Source organism: Frankliniella occidentalis, unplaced genomic scaffold (assembly GCF_000697945.3).
Source record: "Frankliniella occidentalis isolate FOCC.00 unplaced genomic scaffold, Focc_3.1 Scaffold293, whole genome shotgun sequence".
NCBI lineage: Eukaryota > Metazoa > Arthropoda > Insecta > Thysanoptera > Thripidae > Frankliniella > Frankliniella occidentalis.
The window spans coordinates 181159-187514 of record NW_026267419.1 but is presented as its reverse complement, the minus strand read 5'-3'; positions in this window follow the sequence as shown (position 1 = coordinate 187514).

The following is a 6356-nucleotide window of genomic DNA, read 5'->3' as shown; positions in this document are numbered from 1 at the left end:
AATCGTTTTTATAATGTTTTCGCTTTTCTTCGTGTGTTCGCTTAAGTGTAATAATCTGCAAGTTTTCAACTATTCATTTTGTTTATAAATGCTTTAGTAATCAAACTTAAGGATTTACTTTAGAATTCCTGTTTTATTATTCCTTTTGCTACCTGTTTTTGATTTTTATCCATCGTACGCTTTGTAATAAAACTTCAGCTCTGTGTTTTTAGTGTTGATTAAATCATTCTCTTGTTTACGGGCAGTAATAAATAGGTTTCACAAGCATTTTTCATTTACTTCTTGTCGTCTGTATTCTCACATATCACACATACATTTTGTTATGTGAGACTATTACGCACACTGTATAAATATAACAAATTGAAAACAAATTGTTTTTTTTTCTTCAATCACAAAACTTTCACTTCGAATTTTTCCTGTAACTATAGCTAACTACAAAATAATAAAAAAAGTTATAAAACTGTGATGTGTTTCTCATGTGTCTCATTTCCCCTCAAAGTCTATTATCGAACATTTGCTTTCTTGACTTATGATTTTCTTTCCTTTAATTGTCTGTTCTAGTTTAATTTTGTGGAAAACTAATTGGCTCCGCTCCGATGCTTTGAGCAAGAAAGGTACCTTTCATAAATTAGTACCGACTTACTTTTACCACTAGACGTTTTCGTTATTTTCTGAATCGATCTTTACAGGAAGAAATGGCTCGATGGTGAGGCGGAAGAGAAGTGGAACGCCAACCGCACTAAATAGAGGGGACAGTAGCCGGGCTATCACCAATTACTTTCAGATTGCAGCTGCGGCTCCACCTTTCAGACTCTTCGGTAACTTTTTTCTTAAGCATGTGAATAAAACTCAATGTAAAAAGAACCTACTTTCTTAACTCTGTCATTTTTCTGTGCAGATGAGGTTAAAAAGGAAAGAATATCTCCCACAAATGTAGTGGACGACAGCAAGTACATAAACTATAGGTGATGGAGAGTTTTGACGTTGCAATAGTTTCTTGCAAAATGGTTTTCTTGTATAATAGTATTATTATGTATTCTTACAGAAACACAGGAACAAGAGCCTGAAAGTTTTAATGTTGTTTTGAATCCTGTGAATCCCGTGCCAGGTCCTTCAGAAGATTATGGGGTAATTTAATTCTTAGTTGAAATTTTATTATTTTTCTTACGATGTGTTTACAACGATACTTTTCTGCAGTCTCTTCCTGATCTATCGGACACTACTGACAGTAAACCTACTGAAGGGCCTACTGAAGTAAAAAAAAGCTGCGGTCAGCTCCAAAAGCTCAAGCAGCTCAAGTTCTGACAATTCCAGCAGTAATAGCTCGGATAGCGAGGATTCTGATTCGTCAGTTGAGAGTGGGATCTTTGAGACTGCTAGACCAAAGCTGAAAAATGCATTCAGAGAGCCGGAATCGACCGACGATGACGATGACGTACGACTTTCTCTCCAACAAAGACGATACCTTATTTGCACATTGTAACTGATTGTTCACATTGTAATTCTTTATTCTAAATATTTTGTTGCAGTCGGTTAAAGATAAGACTTACAGTCCACCTAATTTTACCAAAACGGCACATGGTATAGCACCATCCAGAAATTTAAGTTCGAGTAGCTCTGATGAGGTAGGTTTCGTAAGTTTTGCAGCAAAAACACATCAAACATACATTTTCTTTCCTTTTTCATCGTAAACGTAACAAAAAAAAAATTCTTATAGGATTCGGATGCTAGTAATCTTGACACGGACGGTGATCAATTGACAAACAAAACTCAAGACACCCCACTTAAAGAGACTGAGATTGTGGAGAATGCAGTGTCCCAGATTGAAAACGCATTATCCAATACAGTACGTACTGTAATTTCAAACATGACCTACCTGCATTTTTTTACATTTTTCTCAGTAAAAGTAACAGAGAACTTTGATGTTGCACGATGATGATTCTACCCGTCAAGTGCAAGAATCTGTAGATGAAAACAGGAAAAAATCAGTTTCTCCTGTCGATTCAGTAAGTTCTGCAACGAAAACAAATATAAGTAATTTTTCGGAGGGTAATTGACACAATATGTATGTTTATAGGATGTCCCTTACCAAAAGGAGATTGTTCAGAGCACCCCTAAAAGAAAGATTCTAAGAAAGTCAAAGGAAACACGTAAGCGCACTGAAAGCAAAAGTGAAGAACTACACGATTCTTCAGAAGTAAGTTCTGCAACACAAAACATAACAAAAGCACTTATATTCATAAAAAAGTAATACAAACCTTTTTTCTCTTTCAGGATGAGCAGTCAGTGTCTCATGTAGAGGCTAAAGCAGCCTCAAAAGCAGCCTCAAAGGATGATCTTGTAGGAGTTTTTGGCTCGGTAGGTTCTGAAACAAAGGAGATTTATTATTTTTTTAGACTACTGACACCTAACACATGTTACTCTTTTACAGAAACATAGCGTTGGTCAGTCAACAAGAATGTGCTTTGTATGTGGATTCACAAGTATAACCAACAATTTGTACAGACACTTCAAAACACACAAGAATTGGTTATTAGTTCGGGTCATGACTATTGAAGAATTGTCAAGAATTTCTAGTGAACTCATTTTATCAGGAGTGCGCCGCATCGAGCTTTCTTCACTTATGAGTGCGCTGCCCAGTCTTACTTATGCTGACGCATTGAAGTTGAAGGGTGTCTTTAAATATGTTGGTGCGGTTGTTGTGGATACTGAAAAACAAGAAAAAACATCAAATAAACAAACACAACAAGGAAATGATTTGTGGAGGATTAAAACTCGACATGCCGTGGGAACTCATGCCACTTACCTTGAACATCGAATCTACTGGTAGACAAGAATGGATGGATCAAATCTGTAGCGAACAAGCTGAAGTAAAGGACACTCTAAAGTGGCATCCAAATGATCCACGCAAGGATACTAGATGCAGGAAGTGCAAACAGCGATACCATACTGCCAAAGGTTGCCACAATTAAGATCTTCAGTGATCTCGTCTAACTAATATTTAAAACTCTTAGTTAAATCATCCAAGTTCTGGAAACACTATATCTCAAGTGCCAAAGCAAACTAAAGTTGTGATAAGTCATTGTTCTTAAAATGTGATGAAAAGTTGTTATCGTGCCCTTTCATGCCATCAGCTCCTAACTCCGCTATGCCATCATTGCAATTTGGAGGTCCATCTCAACAAACAATTCCAAACGCCGCCATGCAATTAGCTCCATCCATCTTTCCCCAGGCCATGGGTAGGCCTCGAGAAATGCAGTTCATGGGCCAGCAGCCCATGAATCCCTATTACTATCAACAGTTGATCCCACAACAATTTGTTCCAAATATGTGCCCCCCCACTCCTTATCTTCCACCAACATCAATGTGCTCTGGAGGTGCTCCAAGCCCCCCAAAAATTAAACAGCAGAAAGAACCCTCATCGAGCAGCTCAGAACAAGACCTCGAGGAGGTATGTAAATTTCTTAGAAAGTTTGACATCTGTTCGAGATCATACATTGTTTTAATATTTATCAATGGTTTTTATAGGAATCTAGTGATGAAGACGACGATGATGATGATGTAGCGGAAATCGTTGATGGGTCTGCTAAACAGTGTGGAGCAATTAATAAACCTGGCAAATCTAAGGTGTGTACTGATTCTCAAGGGTTGCCACAGGTCAAGAAACATTCAGCACCCACAGGGAAAATAGACGACTAATAGACGTCTTTAAGATGTCTTCATATATATCGAAAATGGTCTAACAGACGTCTAGCAAAGACGTCTAATAGATCCTAAATTTAGACGTCTATCTTATACACATGAGTAGATGGCGCACTTTTTAACGTTAAAATATTTTCAAATTTTTATCCTTTATTTTGCTTTTACCTTTTTCTTCTTAGTTTCCCTTCTTCCGCCTTTCTTCATATCAATTTTATTGTCAAGTTTTACCTTACCTTTACCTGGAGTCGAACCTGCGACCTGCGTCTTGGAATCTCGGTGCCTTAACCACTAGACCACAGGACGCTCGCTGGGAGGGGAGCGCTAACCGCGGGTATCTATCTTCTGAGATTCCAAGCGGCTTTCTTGAGGTGTAAAATTTACTTAGGCTTTTTCAAATGAAGCCTTAAGTTCACCACGTCCATGTTGTCTTTAACATATTTCAATCCAAAGCAAAGGGAAATATTTTCCAAATTTTCAAAATATCCCGTTCACCCATGGTAGTGAACTGCAAGTAGATGGCGCGTAGAGGTAATTTAGACCAGAGGTAGATATATCAATATCTAGATAATAAAGATGTCCATAACAATATTGCAGATAAATTGATATGAAGTACACCTAAGATATAAAAAATAAAACTTTGGTAGTAGAGTGTCCCTTAAAATCTTTGTTCTAGATATGAGGTACAATGCTAGGTCTTTAATATCCTTTTAAAACATATGTTTTTAAAAATCGGCCATCCGGTTCCGTTAAATCTAAATAAAGACGTACATTAGTTGTCTCCACTACGTCTACACTTCAACAGTCTTTTCACATCTATTTAAAGACGTCTATTAGTCGTGTGAAGAAATGTCTATTGTTATATGGTCTGGGCACATCTACACGTAGACTCAATTTAGACGGTTATAATCACAATCGATAGCAGCAAGACGGTTTATAGATGTCTAATAGATGTCTATCTCTAGAAATCTACAAAAAGAGATGAGTTAGAGGGAGGTCGATCATCTATAGACGTCTATCTTCCGTGTGGGGTTAGTATTCAACTTGAACTTCTCATCCTTACCCTCAACCTTGAAAGTCCAATTTATATCCTTCCAAAGCAATACTCAATTCAAACCTTTACAGAAAAGAAGAAAAAAGTCTTTAATCAATTTCCCTTTTTAGATGCTTTCATGTTATCTTGTGTATATGGAAAACTGTTTATGATTATCTGAGCTGTAAATTATACATGATTTCCCTCACCATTATTTTTCATTTCAAATTCATACAGGATGGGTGCACAACAAGTGGCAAGGATGAAGTCCTAGTAGTAGGAGCCACAAACTGGCCGGGGAAAATTGATGAGGCAGCCCGCCGCCGTTTTACTAGGCGGTTGTACGTGCCTCTGCCTGATAAGGAGGTAATGTGCATGTCCTGTTGAACAGACTTATTCTATTGTTTTTTGGTAGTTGAAGGTATTTGGTAACAAATTGACAGAGTTGTGGCTTATATACTTTACAACTTTCTTCTGAAGTGTTTCGAGAATATTGTGGTCCTTTTTCCTCACCACCAGTGGTGACGTGTAAATTCAATTCACTTTAGCTGAATGCTGTACAGTTTCTTTTTAAGGTAATCTCGAATGTATGTGGTAAAATTGATTTAAATTGGGTTTTTGGGTGTGTTTTTTTTTCATCACAATTAATTGATACAATTTCAAAATTATATCAGTGCAATGCCTTAAGATTGCAGAAATTCGCTATAATACCTCTGAATACAAACTTCACAATAGAAAGTATACGTAATTGAAAAAGAAAAACTGTGTTTGTTTTGTTTTGCTTCATACCTAAATTTCTCTAATAAGAGGTCTTACAAATTGATCATTAAAAGTACATATTCTATCATCTATCATTTAAATGGAATTTTATAACAAACTCTTTTCTTAATGGTTGTTATAATTGCAGACAAGGACTGAGCAATTTCAAAGAGAACTGAGAAATGAAAAGCACGACATTAATGATGAACAGTTCCACATTATGGCAGACATGACTGAGGGCTACAGTGGAGCTGACATTTCCCAGGTGAGCAGGAATGCTGCAATGAAACCGATTAGATCTTTAGATTTAAATGGTTTATCCATTGAATTTGTTGAAATGGAAGACGTACGTATAAAGCAAATATTTTAAAGTCAACCAGCCTCCATAGACTGTTTTTTAGCCCGCCCTTCTGCTTTTAAAAAAGCATTAAAGCGCGCTTATGCAACCGCTCTCGTGTCTGTCTGTCTGTCCGTCGTCCGTGTAAGAGGAAGAAGATGAGCTAGAGGTCTACAAATTTCAGGGTATCTTAGGGGTCACTCCTGGACAACGAAACGCCTGGTGCAAATCCTGGCAACCACCCCTAAGGGGGTGAAAGGGGGTAACAAAGAAATAGGGGTTGGTCCAAAGAGTAGGAAAAAAATATTTTTTTTATGGTCTTCTAAGGGGTAAATCGTGAAAGTAGAGCCCTTTAGGCGAAAATTTTGTCCGTTTGACTCTAGCTTGCACCGTTTGGGCGCTACCGTGCTTTTTTCGACGAAAATACGGCGAAAATGACCACGTTGCACATAAAGACGTACAAGGAGGCGTCCAATCGTAAAATGTCAGAGGAAGTACCCCCCCAAAACAGCACATTCTGAATCAGGA